The sequence below is a fragment of the Nomascus leucogenys genome, chromosome 3 (genome assembly GCF_006542625.1).
Source record: "Nomascus leucogenys isolate Asia chromosome 3, Asia_NLE_v1, whole genome shotgun sequence".
Lineage (NCBI taxonomy): Eukaryota > Metazoa > Chordata > Mammalia > Primates > Hylobatidae > Nomascus > Nomascus leucogenys.
The window spans coordinates 66,178,884-66,195,799 of record NC_044383.1 but is presented as its reverse complement, the minus strand read 5'-3'; the positions used below and the strand labels follow the sequence as shown (position 1 = coordinate 66,195,799).

Below are 16,916 nucleotides of genomic sequence, written 5' to 3'. Positions count from 1 at the left end.
AATATAGGCTGGGAGCAAATGATGGACCAATGGTACCATCTCTTGACATACTCTATATGGATCATCTATCAGATCGTTTCCCTCAGCATAATGCCCTTGAGATCCTGATTCAATACATGCCTGATTCATTTCTTTCTATTTCTGAGCAGTATTCCATGGGACAATTCTATAAGATTTGTTTAACCATTCATCCACTGAAGGACATTTGGGTAGTTTTTAGGATTTGGCTATTACAGTAACTGCTGAGACCATTTGTGTACGTGATTTTGTGTGGACATAAGTTTTCTTTTTTTTTTTTCTGTATAAATGTCCAGCAGTGTGATTGCAGGGTTGTATGGTTAATGTATGTTTTGTTTTATAAGAAACTGCCATACTTTTTTCTATAGTGGCTATACCATCTTACATTCTAACCAACAATGTGTGAGGGATCTAGTTTCTCTATATCCCTGCCAGCATTTGGCATTGTCACTATTTTTTAATTTTAGGTGTTCCAGTAGATGCATAGTGGTATCTCATCATTCATAAACTGTTTTTAGACTTGTGGGTATACATTATACTTATTATTAGCTTTGAGGCCTCAGCCTGAACTTTTAGACAACAAGAAAAATTTAATATCTCATTGCACAGTGATTCAGACAAGCTCTGACTTAGGGTAAGATTTTCCAGGAAGGAATTAGAATTCTAATTAGAATTCAAATATAGTTTGGCAGGTGTATCAGCTTGCATCTAAGTAATATCTTCTGTTGTGTTTTATATTTGTTGGGCATGTCTGGTAGAATGGTGATGTCTGCCAGAAATCTATTTACATTTAAGACTTAGAAGTTTCCTAGGAGATTACTCATATCAAAGAAAGAGTTTTGCAGACAGGTTTGCCTGGTAACCAAGCGTTCAAGTTGTCAGATGGAAGGACAGGGCAATTTTTGTGAGCTGCATGATATTTGCCAGTTAGATTGGTTTGCTAATTTTATGCACAGTTTGTCTCCAAAATTATACCCAGATTCAGCATAGGAAAGTAGAGGAGACTATAATTAAAGATACTAGAAGACTAGAAGAGTCATTCTTACCAAGATTCTGGGAGACATTGAGTTTAAAGAACTGTTTGAGTATTCTTCAAAGCAAGCACAATATAAAAAGGAAGAGAAATCTCCATACTTCTGCCAAAAACAAACAAACAAACAAAAAACCAGTTGAACTCTGTCACTTTGATGTCTCTAGCAGTAATGGGTGAGGTCCCTGACAGGAGAGTTGTCTGGAGCCACCAGGTTGCAATTTGAGGCAGCAGTAGTGAGGGAAATGGTATGAGCAGATTTGTAGATGTTACGAGGCAGCATCTTTTGTGACATACTTTCTCATTTTAGGTTTTGAAAATAGTGAAGTACTCCCCGAAAACACACACCAAATAATGAACTATAAAAATACTTTGATTACAAATATATTTTAGTGGCTTTTCTTTTCTTTTTATTATAATGTATTTTTTTCTCATGCATACTCCATATCTTGCTTATGTTCAAGCATACTTTAATTTTTAATTCATCAGTTAAGCTGTCTTTGAGTTACCATGATATTGGGCATACATCATTATTTTTTACACCAAATGCATTTTAAAAAAGAAAAAGGACACTGTTTTATCTTCTTTCTTGCTGCTTTAATGAGGATGGAGGGATAAGTTACAGGCTGGCACATTAAATGTACTACTATGGAAGGACCTTTTCCTTTATCAGTGTCCCTTCCCTACCCTTAAAATCACTGATCAGGGTCTAGCAGTATCTGCTCCTCAAAACTTGGGACCAAAAGATGGTGTTCCCACTTGCAATGTCCTCTCATAGCACTTTTAACTTTCTTCTATAGTTTTTAATGCTTTATGCAATACCTGTCAGAAGGGCTTCTTTCTTTCTTTCTTTCTTTTTTTCCTGAGACAGAGTTCTGCTCTGTCGCCCAGGCTGGAGTGCAGTGGCACAATCTTGGCTCACTGCAACCTCTGCCTCCTGGGTTCAAGCGATTCTCCTGCCTCAGCCTCCCGAGTAGCTGGGATTATGGGCGCCCACCACCACACCCGGCTAATTTTTGTGTTTTTAGTAGAGATGGGGTTTCCCCATGTTGGCCAAGCTAGTCTCAAACTCCTGACCTCAGGTGATTTGCCTGCCTTGGCCTCCCAAAGTGCTGGGATTACAGGCATGAGCCTCTGCGCCCAGCCAGATGGGCTTCTTTTAAAATAAATCCAATAGTTGACTTTTGTTTCCAGCAGTATAGTAGATTAGATAACATGATTTACCTCATCTCCATCATGAAAACTACGAAAAATGTTGGATAAATTATTCGAAAACATCTTTTCCAATAAATTGATGACCTGGCAAGAAAAAAGAATATTCAGATGCCAAAAAAGGTGAAAAAAGAAAATAGAAGCTAAATAGATAAGTAGAATGATAAAGCCAGGTTTTTCCTTGAGCATATTTGCCAAATCTGCTAAATCCAAAGTTTAATCTTCAACTGTTCAAGGACATGTGGACAAGAGAGAAGCCTAGAAATTGCTTAATATGTAAAAGGAGGCTTTCCACCAAAAAACTGGGACCCTAAAGATGCACTCAGTGAAAGGGTGAATTAGAAATAAATCACCGTTATTGCCACAGACATCATATGTTAATATGAGGGCAGAGATTGGAGTGATGCACCTATAGGCAAGGGAATGTCTGGAGCTACCAAAAGCTGAAAGAGGAAAAGAAGAAACTGCCTCTAGAGGCTTCAAAGGAACATGGCCCTGCCAGCACCTTGAATTCAGACTTCAGTTGCAACAACTGAAGTCAAGGGGACAATGAGATCTTCAATGTGCTGTGAGAAAATAACTGTCAACACACTTTCACAGTCAAAAACAAACTTTCAAGTAAAAGAGCAAAATGTCTATTCACATAAAGAGTAATAGATGATATGTCTCTAACAAACACTAAGGAAATTTTAAAGAATGTACTTCATACAGAAAGGAAGTGATTTAGATGGATGTCGGATGGTCTTATTATATTTTCAAAGAAACAAAGACCAAAATAGCTTAAAAATGTATATTATGGACAATATTTCTGTCTCCCCAAATACATATGTTGAAGCCCTAATCCCCAATTTGACAATATTCGGAGATAAGACTTTTGCTGAAGTAATTAAGGTTAAATGAGGTTGTGATGTTGGAGTTGTAATCCAATAGAATTAGTATCCTTATAAGAAGAAACACCATAGAGCATGCTGTCTCTCTGTGTGTACCATGTGAGAACACAGCTAAAGGCAGCTGTCTACAAGCCAGGAAGAGAGCCCTTGCTGGAACCTAACCATTCTGGCACACTGCTCTTAGACTTTCAGCCTCCAGACTGTGAGAAATACATTTTTGTTGTTTGAGCCACCCAGTCTGTGGTATTTTGAGATACTTTCCATCAGTACCTAGTTTATCGAGAGTTTTTAGCATGAAAGGGTGTTGAATTTTGTCAAAGGCCTTTTCCGCATCTATTGAGATAATCATGTGGTTTCTGTTATTGGTTCTGTTTATGTGATGGATTATGTTTATTGATTTGCATATGTTGAACCAACCTTGCATCCCAGGGATGAAGCCGACTTGATCATGGTGGATAAGTTTTTGATGTGCTGCTGGATTTAGTTTGCCAGTATTTTATTGAGGATTTTTGCGTCAATGTTCACCAGGGATATTGGTCTAAAATTCTCTTTTTTTTGTTGTGTCTCTGCCAGGCTTTGGTATCAGGATGATACTGGCCTCATAAAATGAGTTATGAAGGAGGCCCTCTTTTTCTATTGATTGGAATAGTTTCAGAAGGAACAGTACCAGCTCCTCTTTGTACCTCTGGTAGAATTTGGCTGTGAATTCATCTGGTCCTGGGCTGTTTTTGGTTGGTAGTCTATTAATTGCTGCCTCAATTTTAGAACTTGTTATTGGTCTAAACTTGTTATTGGTCAACCTCTTCCTGGTTTAGTCTTGGGAGGGTGTATGTGTCCAGGAATTCATCCATTTCTTCTAGATTTTCCAGTTTATTTGCATAGAGGTGCTTATAGTATTCTCTGATGGTAGTTTGTATTTCTGTGGGATCAGTGGTGATATCCCCTTTATCATTTTTTACTGTGTCTATTTGATTTTTCTCTTTTTTTTTTCTTAGTCTGGCTAGCAATCTATCTATTTTGTCAATCTTTTCAAAAAGCCAGCTCCTGGACCCATTGATTTGTTGAAGGGTTTTTTGTGTCTCTATCTCCTTCAGTTCTGCTCTGATCTTAGTTATTTCTTGTCTTCTGCTAGCTTTTGAATTTTGTTTTCTCTTGCTTCTCCTGTTCTTTTAATTGTGATGTTCAGGTGATGATTTTACATCTTTTCCACTTTCTCCTGTGGGCATTTAGTGCTATAAATTTCCCTCTAAACACTGCTTTAGCTGTGTCCTAAAGATTCTGGTACACAAAGACAAAAAGATTGTGTCTTTATTCTCACTGGTTTCAAAGAACTTATTTATTTCTGCCTTAATTTCATTATTTACCCAGTAGTCAATTGGGAGCAGGTTGTTAAGTTTCCATGTAGTTGTGTGGTTTTGAGTGAGTTTCTTAACACTGAGTTATAATTTGATTGCACTGTGGTCTGAGAGACTGCTTGTTATGATTTCTGTTCTTTTGCATTTGTTGAGGAGTGTTTTACTTCCAATTATGTGGTCAATTTTAGAATAAATGCGATGTGGTGCTGAGAAGAATGTATATTCTGTTGATTTGGGGTGAAGAGTTCTGTAGATGTCTAATCGGTCCACTTGCTCCAGAGCTAAGTTCAAGTCCTGAATATCCTTGTTTATTTTCTGTCTTGATCTGTCTAATATTGACAGTGTGGTGTTAAAGTCTGCCATTATTATTCTGTGGGAGTCTGAGTCTCTTTGTAGGGCTCTAAGAACTTGCTTTATGAATCTGAGTGGTCCTGTATTGGGTGCATAAATACATAGGATAGTTAGCTCTTCTTGTTGGATTGATCCCTTTACCATTATGTAATGTCCTTTTTTTGTGTGTTTTTTGATCTTTGTTGGTTTCAAGTCTGTTTTATCAGAGACCAGGATTGCAACCTCTGCTTATTTTTGCTTTCCATTTGCTTGGTAAATGTTCCTTCATCCCTTTATTTTGAGCCTATGTGTGTCTTTGCACATGAGATGTGTCTCCTGAATACAGCACACCGAGGGTTCTTGACTCTTTATCCAATTTGCTAGTCTGTGTCTTTTAATTGGGGCATTTAGCCCATTTACATTTAAGGTTAATATTGTTATTTGTGAGTTTGATCCTGTCATTATGATGCTAGCTGGTTATTTTGCCCATTAGTTGATGCACTTTCTTCATAGTGTCATTGATCTTAATAATTTGGTATGTTTTTGCAGTTGGTGGTACCTGTTTTTCTTTTCCACATTTAGTGCTTCCTTCAGGAGCTTTGGTAAGGCAGGCCTGGTGGTGACAAAATCTTTCAGCATGATACTGGACAAAAGTCATCTGTGGATGGACACTTAGGTTGATTATACTACAAGACTACAGTAACTGAAACAGCATGGTACTGGTACAAAAGTCATCTGTTGATGGACACTTAGGTTGGTTCAATATCTTTGCTATTGTTGAACCAACTTTGCATCCTGGGGATAAAGCCTACTTGATCTTGGTGGACAAGCTTTTTGATGTGCTGCTGGACTTGGTTTGCCAGTGCTTTGTTGAGGATTTTTGCATCAATGTTTATCAAGGATATTGGCCTAAAGTTTTCTTTTTTGTTGTGTCTCTGCCAGATTTTGGTATCAAGATAATGCTGGTCTCATAGAATGAGTTAAGGAGGAGTCCCTCCTCATCAATTTTTGGGAATAGTTTTAGCAGGAATGGTACCAGCTCTTCTTTGTACATCTGGTAGAATTTGCTGTGAATCTGTCTGGTCCTGGGCTTTTTTTGGTTGGTAGGCTAGTTATTATTGATTTAATTTTAGAGCTCATTATTGGTCTTTTCAGGGATTCAGGTTCTTTCTGGCTCAGTCTTGGGTGGGTGTATGTATCCAGGAATTTATCTATTTTTCCTAGATTTTCAAATTTGTGTGCATAGAAGTGTTTATAATATTCTCTGATGATTATTTGTGTTTCTGTGGAGTCAGTGGTAATATCCCCTTTGTTATTTCTAATTGTGTTTATTTGGATCTTCTCTCTTTTCTTCTTTATTGGTCTAGCTAGTGGTCTCTCTATTTCATTTTATTTTTTCAAAAACACAACTCCTGGATTTGTTGATCTTTTGAATGATTTTTTATGTCTCAATCTCCTTCAGTTCAGCTCTGATTTTGGTTATTTCTTCTGCTAGCTTTGAGCTTGCTCTTGGTTCTCTAGTTCTTTTAGTTTTAGTTGTGATGTTAGGTTGTTTTTTTTCTTTTTTTTTTTTTTTTGAGATGGAGTCTCGCTCTGTCACCCAGGCTGGAGTGCAGTGGCGTGATCTCGGCTCACTGCAAGCTCTGCCTCCCTGGTTCACGCCATTCTCCTGCCTCAGCCTCTCCAAGTAGCTGGGACTACAGGCGCCCGCCACCACGCCTGGCTAATTTTTTGTATTTTTAGTAGAGACGGGGTTTCACCGTAGTCTCGATCTCCTGACCTCGTGATCCGCCCACCTCGGCCTCCCAAAGTGCTGGGATTACAAGCATGAGCCACCGCGCCCAGCCTGATGTTAGGTTGTTAAATTGCTATCTTGTAACTTTTTGATATGGGTGTTCAGTGCTGTAAATTATCCTCTTGACACTGTCTTAGCTGTGTCCCAGAGATCCTGGTGTGTTGTATCTTTGCTCTCATTAGTTTCAAAGAACTTCTTGATTTCTATGTTAATTTCATTGTTTACCCCAGAGTCATTCAGGAACAGGATATTCAATTTCCATGTAATTGTATGATTTTGAGCTATTTCCTTAGTCTTGATTTCTAACTTTATTGCACTGTGATCTGACAGAGTGGTTGTTATGATTTCAGTTCTTTTGCTTTTGCTGAGGAGTATTTTATGTCTGATTATGTGGTCAGTTTTAGAGTGTGTGCCATGTGACAATGAGAAGTATGTATATTTTGTTGTTTTTAGGTGGAGAGTTCTGTAGATGCCTGTCACGTACATTTGATCCAGTACTGAGTTTAGGTCCTGAATATCTTTGTTAATCTTCTGCCTTGATGATCTGTCTACAGATGCTCCCATTCCAAACCCTCTGGGCTCTGTATCGGCTGGTATCCTTCCCCATCGCTTCTCCAAGCAGGTTTCCCTGCCAACTCAAGTGTCTGTGGTGGTCGAGGGGTCTCCTGCTGCCATGATTCCAGAGGCCTGTGGTGAGAGTGGGTTGTTCCTTGCCAGTTCAACTCACCCATTCCCCCAGAGTCACTGGGGGTCAGGAACAAGTACTGGTGCATAGTAGCCCCCTCCAGGGATCCCAACATCCCCCCTCTTCAGCCCGGCTTCTGTGTCTTCCCTCAGTCTGCTCTCAGTGCCTTCCCTCTGAAGATCTGCTAGGACTGTGTGCCACTTGTCCTAGTCCCTTGGTGGCAGCTGTTCCACCTGGCTGTGTCTGGTTGGCCATCTTGCCCAAATCTCTCAATAATTTTAAATGACCTGGTTTCAAGTTTGCCAGTTCCTTCTCCTGTCAGATCAAGTCTGCTGTTAAACCCCTATAATGAATTGTTCAGTTCAGTTTTTGTATTTTTCTGCTATAGAGTTTCTGTTTTTTTATATAGTTTATTTATCTTTGTTGACAATCTTATTTTGTTCATGCATAATTTTCCTGATTTCTTTAGTTGCCTATGTTATCTTTTTAACATATTGAGATCCTTATGACAGTTATTTAAAATCCTTGTTAAGCAGCTCATATATCTGCATTCATTAGGGTTGGTTTCTGGAGTTTTATTTGTCCCTTTGATTTAGTCATGTTCCCCTGTTTCTTTGTATGCCTTGTAATTTTTTGCTGGGGTTTTGGCATTTGAAAAATACCCTCTATCCCAGTTTTTATATTCTGACTTTGTACAGGAGAAGACCTTCTTTAATCAGCCCAGCTGGAAGACCTCTCAAACCCTTCTAATCTCTTACTCTCCTTGGAATCTGCCTGCTGAACTGCATTTCTAACATTCTACTCACCTTTGTTTCCAGTGGCTTCTGAATTCTGGTGTCAATACTGTCAGCACTCTGAGTCAGGTGGTACAGAAATGAGTCCTTTGGGCAGCCCTCAGACAAGCCAGAACATTGGACCCATGGTCTACTGTTTATTTTCTGTCCCAAGGGAGGAGAACTCATATAGAGGATTCCTTCCAGTTGCTCTGTGTTATGCTGCATAGAGGAAGGGGAACGAATGTGTGTGACAAATTCCGCAGATTTTCCTACACTTTTCACTGGAATTCCGTCTTTGTCTTACAATAGCCTTAGTGCTATAGATTCTCAATTGGTCTCCAGCATTATCACAGAGGTATTGTGGTCCATGTATTATTGTTAATTTGGTGTCTTTGTTGGGGAAGGAGATCCTGTGGCTTCCTAGTCCATCGTTTGCTGACCTGCACTTCTGCTTTTAAAGTGTAACTTTTTCCTCCAAATCTAAAGCTCTGCAAGTTTCCTCTATGCTTTGTGAATTTCACCACTCTTACCTTGGATGCACTTATTTTGATTATTTCAGCACATCTATTTAATTACTTTAAGTTGAACAATTCCTACTGATGGTTATTTGCTACCAAATCATCCTGTTCTTGGTGGTGGACCTCAAGATTTCTAAAATAGATTACTTTAATTCCCAGAGCATTATTCTTTAAGATTGACTCAAAGCTTAGTCTATGTCATAAACAGATAGGTCTTTATCTCTACAAACTATAAGCCTATGAGTTTAAGTGGATAATCTTTGCAGATAAAATTAACTTTGTTCTTACCAAATTGCAGGATTCTTAATTAAAATACTTTAATTTCATTTTGTTTAATAAACAAATTTTGACTTTAGCCACAGCTCTTCTACTGTACTATAGGCATTTTCTGTTCAGTTAGTAGAGAAAAAGAGATAAGAATAATTTAAGACTTTTTGTAGCATGTATTAATCTATTATTTGCCTTTTGGTCTATGGATAAGTGCATATGATTTTATGTTGGCTTGTAAGTTCTTCTTTAAAGCTTTATCACAATAAGAATCTAATAGATTAAAAAGAACTTTTCTTCCATCCTTAACTATTTGAAGTGTTACGACTTTACCTCGCCATTTCAATTTAAGCAGTCTGACAAATTTTAAATTAACTAGGTACACACCTAGTTACTGTAGCAAAAATGAAAGCTGAGCATCTTTCTTTGCTGAAGGAATGGATTATTGTCAAAGTCCACTGGGAGTTGTGTGAATGAGCAATTAAACCTGTTGTTTAATTGCTAACAGAAGGAATGGTTAAGTATCAATTATAGAAAAAATAAAATCCTCCCTTTAGGCACACTTTCCTCACGACTCAGATGGTTAATGCTGAACAACTCTACTTAACCGTTTAAGTCATTTAGTTATTTGGGTCGCTATTTTGTTCTGAATGATCTTTGGAAACCCATCAGGATGATATGTTGCTTAAAAATTAAGCATTTTACGAAATCACATGATTGTTTTATGATAGGCAAAGACATCTGGTGATTCCTGCTACCAAAATCTTCTAGGATGAGGTATTCTATTCCATGTTTTGTGAAGCAAAATTTGGGGGTTGAACAGATGCCAAGGTAAACTTTAAAATTTTCGTAATAAAATATCAAGTTTGTCAACTATAAATCTGGAAAATAAAGCATATAGTGACCCTTTCAATCAATAACTAGGATACCTGGACTTCTACAGGGACTTTAAGTTTTAATTTTTTGACTATTTTCTGGCTAACACAATTGATATCCAAGAGTAACCATCAAATGAGTATTAAATAATTGCTCCCTTAGATAATTCACTATCATTCTAGTAACATGCCAGATCATTAGCAAGCTACTATATTAACTTAGCTTATGACAATATGTTTACAGTACTATGACAATATTATTATGCCTATAATATTATTATAGCCTTTATTGTGTGTCAATATAAGAAATGGCCATCTATATAGAGTCTCCTCATTTTCTAGAAAATTGTCCTCCAAGATAACATATATTGTTTAATTTCTTTTTTTTTTTTTTGAGATGGAGTCTCACTCTGTCACCCAGGCTGGAGTGCAGTGGCGCGATCTTGGCTCACTGCAAGCTCCGCCTTCCGGGTTCACGCCATTCTTCTGCCTCAGCCTCCCCAGCAGCTGGGACTACAGGCACCCACCACCATGCCCGGCTAATTTTTTTGTATTTTTAATAGAGACGGGGTTTCACCGTGTTACCCAGGATGGTCTCGATCTCCTGACCTCGTGATCTGCCCACCTCAGCCTCCCAAAGTGCTGGAATTACAGGTGCGAGCCACCACGCCTGGCCTTAATTTCTTTTTTTAAAATTGAAGTTTGCTCAATACATTTTTATTACAGTTTAGTACCAGGACGTAGTGCTCCGTTTTTGGTGTGATGACTGGAATGTTTTCTTTTATTGAGTAGCAACTTGTTGTATGTTATATTTTGCTTAGACTTCCCAGAAACCCAAAGCTAGTTTTATGTGCAGTCGTTTGTCATGTTTTAGACTAGCCTTGTTTGGTGTTTTTTGATTTTTTCTTCCTGTCCCTTCTTAATTTTTCCATTTTCTTTTCTCTTTTTTCTTTTCTTTTCTTGGTAAGAGGGCATATTTTCTTTTTCTGTCAGTATCTTGGCTACTAAAAATATGTGTGTGTGTGTGTGTGTGTGTGTATACGTATATATATTTTTTACAGTGAGCTCTCTTTTATGCTATTCTTATGCTATTTGGAAGTGTCATAATAATATTAAGCTGGGTAAATTGTATAGGAAGATTTATGGATGTTTTAGGAGTCTCAAAGGCTTATTTACAGAAGGTTTTGGCAGATACCATTGATTATGTGTGTGTGTCATCTAGGTTTTTAAATTTTGAATAATCATCATCCAATTCAGAAATGTTGAGACCCATCTATTTGGAAGGCATACCTTTTAGCTCAGTAAGCAAGTCCTGGAGATTTTTAAATCTAGAGTTTTAAAAAAATCTTCTGTATTAGTCTGTTTTCACACTGCTATATGGGAAGCAAGGACCTTCTTCACGTAGTGGCAGGAGAGAGAGGCACAGAGGAGGAACTTCCAAACACTTACATTAATAAAGCCATCAGATCTCATGAGAACTCACTCATTATCATGAGAATAGCATGGGGAAAACTGCCCCCCATGATCCAATCCCCTCGCTCCCTCCCTCTACATGTTGGGATTACAATCCCTCCCTTGATACATGGGAGTTACAATTTGAGATGAGATTTGAGTGGAGACAGAGAGCTAAACCATATCATCTTTTCTTCTGTTCTCATTGGTATTTTAATAATTCAGACCTTATCTGCTAGAAATGTTTTTTTCAGATGAAGGGGTTTACTTATATATGCAAGTCTACCCTTCCATTCCTCCTCATGCTTTTCTGAAGTGGTTCTCACCTTAGGAAAGCTATCTCCCTCTCTCATGAGTCTACTGAAGTCTTACCCATCCTTTGAAACCTAATTCAATTCTGTCACTTTCTAATGCCTATTTAGGTCCAACTAGCAAGAAATAATGCATTTATCATGTCATTGATCTGGCAACTAAAGCATTCAATATCTTAGGATATTTCTTACTCTTTTTCCCTAAACTTTAAATTATATACTCATATTTAATTTTTACAAACTTTTGCCTGGTCTTAACCTAAATTGTTAGCTCTTTGAATGGAGGGACACTATTTTATTTATTTATTTATTTATTTTTATTATTATACTTTACGTTCTAGGGTACATGTGCAAAACATGCAGGTTTGTTACATAGGTATACATGTGCGATGTTGGTTTGCTGCACCCATCTACTTGTCATTTACATTAGGTATTTCTCCTAACACTATCCCTCCCCCAGCCCCCCACCCCATGACAGGCCCCAGTGTGTGATGTTCTCCACCCTGTGTCCCTGTGTTCTCATTGTTCAGCTCCCACTTATGAGTGAGAACATGCGGTGTTTGGTTTTCTGTCCTTGTGATATTTTCCTGAGAATGATGGTTTCCAGCTTCATCCATGTCCCTGCAAAGGACATGAACTCATCCTTTTTATGGCTGCATAGTATTCCATGGTGTATATGTGCCACATTTTCTTTATCCAGTCTGTCATTGATGGGCATTTGGGTTTGTTCCAAGTCTTTGCTGTTGTGAATAGTGTCACAATAAACATACGTGTGCATGTGTCTTTATAGTAGCATGATTTATAATCCTTTGGGTATATACCCAGAAATGGAATTGCTGGGTCAAATGGTATTTCTAGTTCTAGATCCTTGAGGAATGGCCACACTGTCTTCTACAATGGTTGAACTAATTTACACTCCCACCAACAGTGTAAAGGCATTCCTATTTCTCCATCTTCTCCAGCATCTGTTGTTTCCTGACTTTTTAATTATCACCATTCTAACTGGTGTGAGATGGTATCTCATTGTGATTTTGATTTGCATTTCTCTGATGATCAGTGATGATGAGCATGTTTTTATATGTCTGTTGGCTGCATAAATGTCTTCTTTTATGAAGTCTGTTCATTTCCTTTGCCCACTTTTTGATGGGGTTGTTTGTTTTTTTCTTGTAAATTTGTTTAAGTTATTTGTAGATTCTGGATATTAGCCCTTTTTCAGATGGATAGATTGCAAAAATTTTCTCCCATTCTGTAGGTTGCCTGTTCACTCTGATGGTAGTTTCTTTTGCTGTGCAGAAGCTCTTTAGTTTACTTCGATCCCATTTGTCAATTTTGGCTTTTGTTGCCATTGCTTTTGTTGTTTTAGTCATGAAGACTTTGCCCATGCCTATATCCTATTTAATCCATCTTGAAATAATTTTTGTATAGGTCTAAGGAAGGGATCCAGTTTCAGCTTTCTATATATGGCTAGCCAGTTTTCCCAGCACCATTTATTAAATAGGGAATCCTTTCCCCATTGCTTGTTTTTGTCAGGTTTGTCAAAGATCAGATGGCTGTAGATGTGTGGTGTTATTTCTGAGGCCTCTGTTCTGTTCCATTGGTCTAAATCTCTGTTTTGGTACCAGTACCATGCTGTTTTGGTTACTGTAGCCTTGTAGTCTACTTTGAAGTCAGGTAGTGTGATGCCTCCAGCTTTGTTCTTTCTGCTTAGGATTGTCTTGGCTATACCCATATGAAATTTAAAGTAGGTTTTTCAAATTCTGTGAAGAAAGTCTTTGGTAGCTTCATGGGGATAGCATTGAGTCTATAAATTACCTTGGGCAGTATGGCCATTTTCACAATAATGATTCTTCCTATCCATGAGCATGGAATGTTCTTCCATTTGTTTGTGTGTCATCTCTTATTTCCTTGAGCAGTGGTTTTTAGTTCTCCTTGAAGAGGTCCTTCACATCCCTTGTAAATTGTATTCCTAGGTATTTTATTCTCTTTGCAGCAATTGTGAATGGGAGTTCACTCATGATTTGGCTGTTTGTCTATTATTGATGTATAGGAATGCTTGTGATTTTTGCACATTGATTTTGTATCCTGAGACTTTGCTTAAGTTGCTTATCAACTGAAGGAGATTTGGGGCTGAGACAATGGGGTTTTCTAAATATATAATCATGTCATCTGCAAACAGAGACAGTTTGACTTCCTCTTTTCCTAATTGAATACCTTTATTTCTTTCTCTTGCCTGATTGCCCTGGCCAGAACTTCCAATATTATTTTAATAGGAGTGGTGAGAGAGAGCATCCTTGTCTTGTGCCAGTTTTCAAAGGGAATGCTTTCAGTTTTTGCCCATTCAGTATGATATTGTCTGTGGGTTTGTCATAAATAGCTCTTATTATTTTGAGATATGTTCCATCAATACCTAGTTTATTAAGAGTTTTTAGCATGAAAGACTGTTGAATTTTGTCAAAGGCCTTTTCTGCATCTTTTGAGATATTCATGTGGTTTTGGTCGTTGGTTCTGTTTATGTGATGGATTACATTTATTGATTTGCATATGTTGAACCAGCGTTGCATTCCAGGGATGAAGCTGACTTGATCATGGTGGATAAGGTTTTTGATATGCTCCTGGATTTAGTGTGCCAGTATTTTATTGAGGATTTTTGTATCAACATTCATTAGGGATATTGGCCTAAAATTCTCTTTTTTGTGTGTGTCTCTGCCAGGCTTTGGTATCAGGATTATGCTGGCCTCATAAAATGATTTAGGGAGTGTTGTGGGAAGTCAGGGACCCCAAACGGAGGGACCGGCTAGAGCCGCAGCAGAGGAACATAAATTGTGAAGATTTCATTTTAATATATGGACATCTATCAGTTCCCAAAATTAGTATTTTTATAATTTCTTACACCTGTCTTTACTGCAATCTCTGAACGTAAATTATGAAAGTTTCATGGACATTTATCAGTTTCCAAAATTAATACTTTTATAATTTCTTATGCCTGTCTTTAATCTCTTAATCGTGTTATCTTTGCAAGCTGAGAATGTACGTCACCTCAGAACCACTATTGTGTCAAACTGTACAAATTGATCGTAAAACATGTGTGTTTGAACAATATGAAATCAGTGCACCTTGAAAAAGAACAGAATAACAGCGATTTTACGGAACAAGGGAAGACAACCATAAGGTCTGACTGCCTGCAGGGTCTGGCAGAATAGAGCCATATTTTTCTTCTTGCAGAGAGCCTATAAACAGATGTGCAAGTAGGGAAGATATTGCTGAATTCTTTTCCTAGCAAGGAATATTTATAATTAAGACCCTGGGAAAGGCACACATTCCTGGGGGGTGGTCTATAAATGGCAGCTCTGGGAGTGTCTTTGTTATGCGGTTGACATAAGGACTGAAAGATGCCCTGGTTTCCTGCAGTACCCTCAGGCTTATTAGGGTGGGGAAGAAACCCCACCCTGGTAAATTTGAGGTCAGACCGGTTCTCTGCTCTCAAACCCTGTTTTCTGTTGTTTAAGATGTTTATCAGGACAGTACTTGCACAGCTGAACATAGACCCTTATCAGGAGTTTTTGACTTTGCACTTTGCCTTGTGATCTTGCTTTGCCCTTTGCCTTGTGATCTTTATTGGCGTCAGAAGCATGTGATCTTTGTGACCTACTGCCTGTTCGTACACCCCCTCCCCTTTTGAAATCCTTAATAAAAACTTGCTGGTTTTGCGGCTCAGGTGGTCATCACACACCTGCCGATATGTGATGTCACCCCCAGTGGCCCAGCTGTAAAATTCCTCTCTTTGTACTCTTTCTCTTTATTTCTCAGACTGGCTGACACTTAGGGAAAATAGAAAGAACCTATGTTGAAATATTGGGGGTGGGTTCCCCCGATAAGGGAGGATTCCAGAAGGACACTATTTTATACTGCTTTGGATCTCTTCATATTGCCTGAGTGGGTTCTCCACAAATATTATTTAAAATTTAACAATTTGCTATTACTCTATTGAGAATGAGTTTCTTTGTTTGTTTGTTTTCTATTTAGATACAGGGTTTCATTCTGTCATCCAAGTTGGAGTGCAGTGGCATGATCACAGCTCACTGTGACCTTGAATCGTGGACCCAAGCAATCCTCCTGCTTCAGCCTCCTGAATAGCTAGGACTACAGGCATGCACGACCACACCTGGCTAATTATTCTATTTTTTTTTGTAGAGATGAGGGTTTTGCTATGTTGCCCAGGCTGGTCTAGAACTCCTAGTCTCAAGCAGTCCACCTGCCTTGGCCTCCCAAAGTGCTAGGATTACAGGCATGAGCTACTGCACCTGGCTGAGTATTGTTGTTGTTGTTTTAAACATTTTATTTGGTCATTTTGGAAACTTAATGTCTACTACATTTATCATTATAGTTTGAAAATCTTTACATCTTTTATATAGAAAACATTATCTTTTTAAAATAGGAGGTTTAAAATATTTCAACTTAAGAATATATTAAAACTAACCCATATTATTAAAATGAAAATGATAAAAAATCTATGTGAACATGGCCTGCATTTTACTCAAGTGTAATCTAACACTTTTTTTCTTTCTCTGTAGGAGGCGACTAATACTAATGGAGTTCTAGTTATATGCTAGGCACTGTGGAGGCCTCTTTATTTTATTGATTCCTTATCATACTCTTTTTGGAGGTATGCTAGAAGAGTCTTTGACAATTCTACCTCTCAGACTATAGGGCTTTCTTTACCATTTGCCTTGTGATATTCCTTAGCTGCTATAAGAACATGGCACTAGAAGGCTCGCTTTTCTATTTTTCTTAATGTAAACTTTACAGATTTTATCAAGTGGAGGAAATGAAATAATGAGCTATTTTCTGATCTTTGTATCTTCCACTATGGTCATGATAATTTCGACTTGCTTGTCACCAGTAATATTTTGATTAAAAACTACGGGAGGCTTCCTCTTATTGCCCCAAATTAGAAAGTAAAGCTTGTGGCTGGATCTCATCATTGTCAATCATCTCAGTTTAAAAGAAGGCAGGCAGACCTGCCTGAGCGGAAGTAGCAACCTAGTCTTATTTGTAGAAATTGTTTGTAAACAAACACTATTTTTGTCTTCCTTCCTAGAATTGGGGGCAGGGTATTTATGACTCAGTATATAAAACATTTTGAGGGAGGAAACTTCAGCCATCGGGAACTAAAAATTCAATGTATGTATTTTTTGTGCTTATTAATGCTATCTTGAACGGAAATGAAAAGAGAACTTTATTGAAAAAATAACCTCATAGATATGTCTCTTGAAGTTTTTAACTTTTCACTCACTGCTTTGTAAAAACTAATAATAATTTAGGACTTGACAAAAGTAGAATGAAATCTCCCCAGACTTTAGCCAAAATTTCCCCATGAACAGAGATTCTTAAATATCTCCTTT

The 16,916-nt window shown here is 37.9% G+C and overlaps 1 protein-coding gene across 1 annotated transcript in view; it reads right to left on the bottom strand.

Moving 5' to 3' along the window:
• Positions 1–16,916, bottom strand: part of EYS (eyes shut homolog) — a 1,808,075-nt gene that overhangs the window by 19,955 nt on the left and 1,771,204 nt on the right.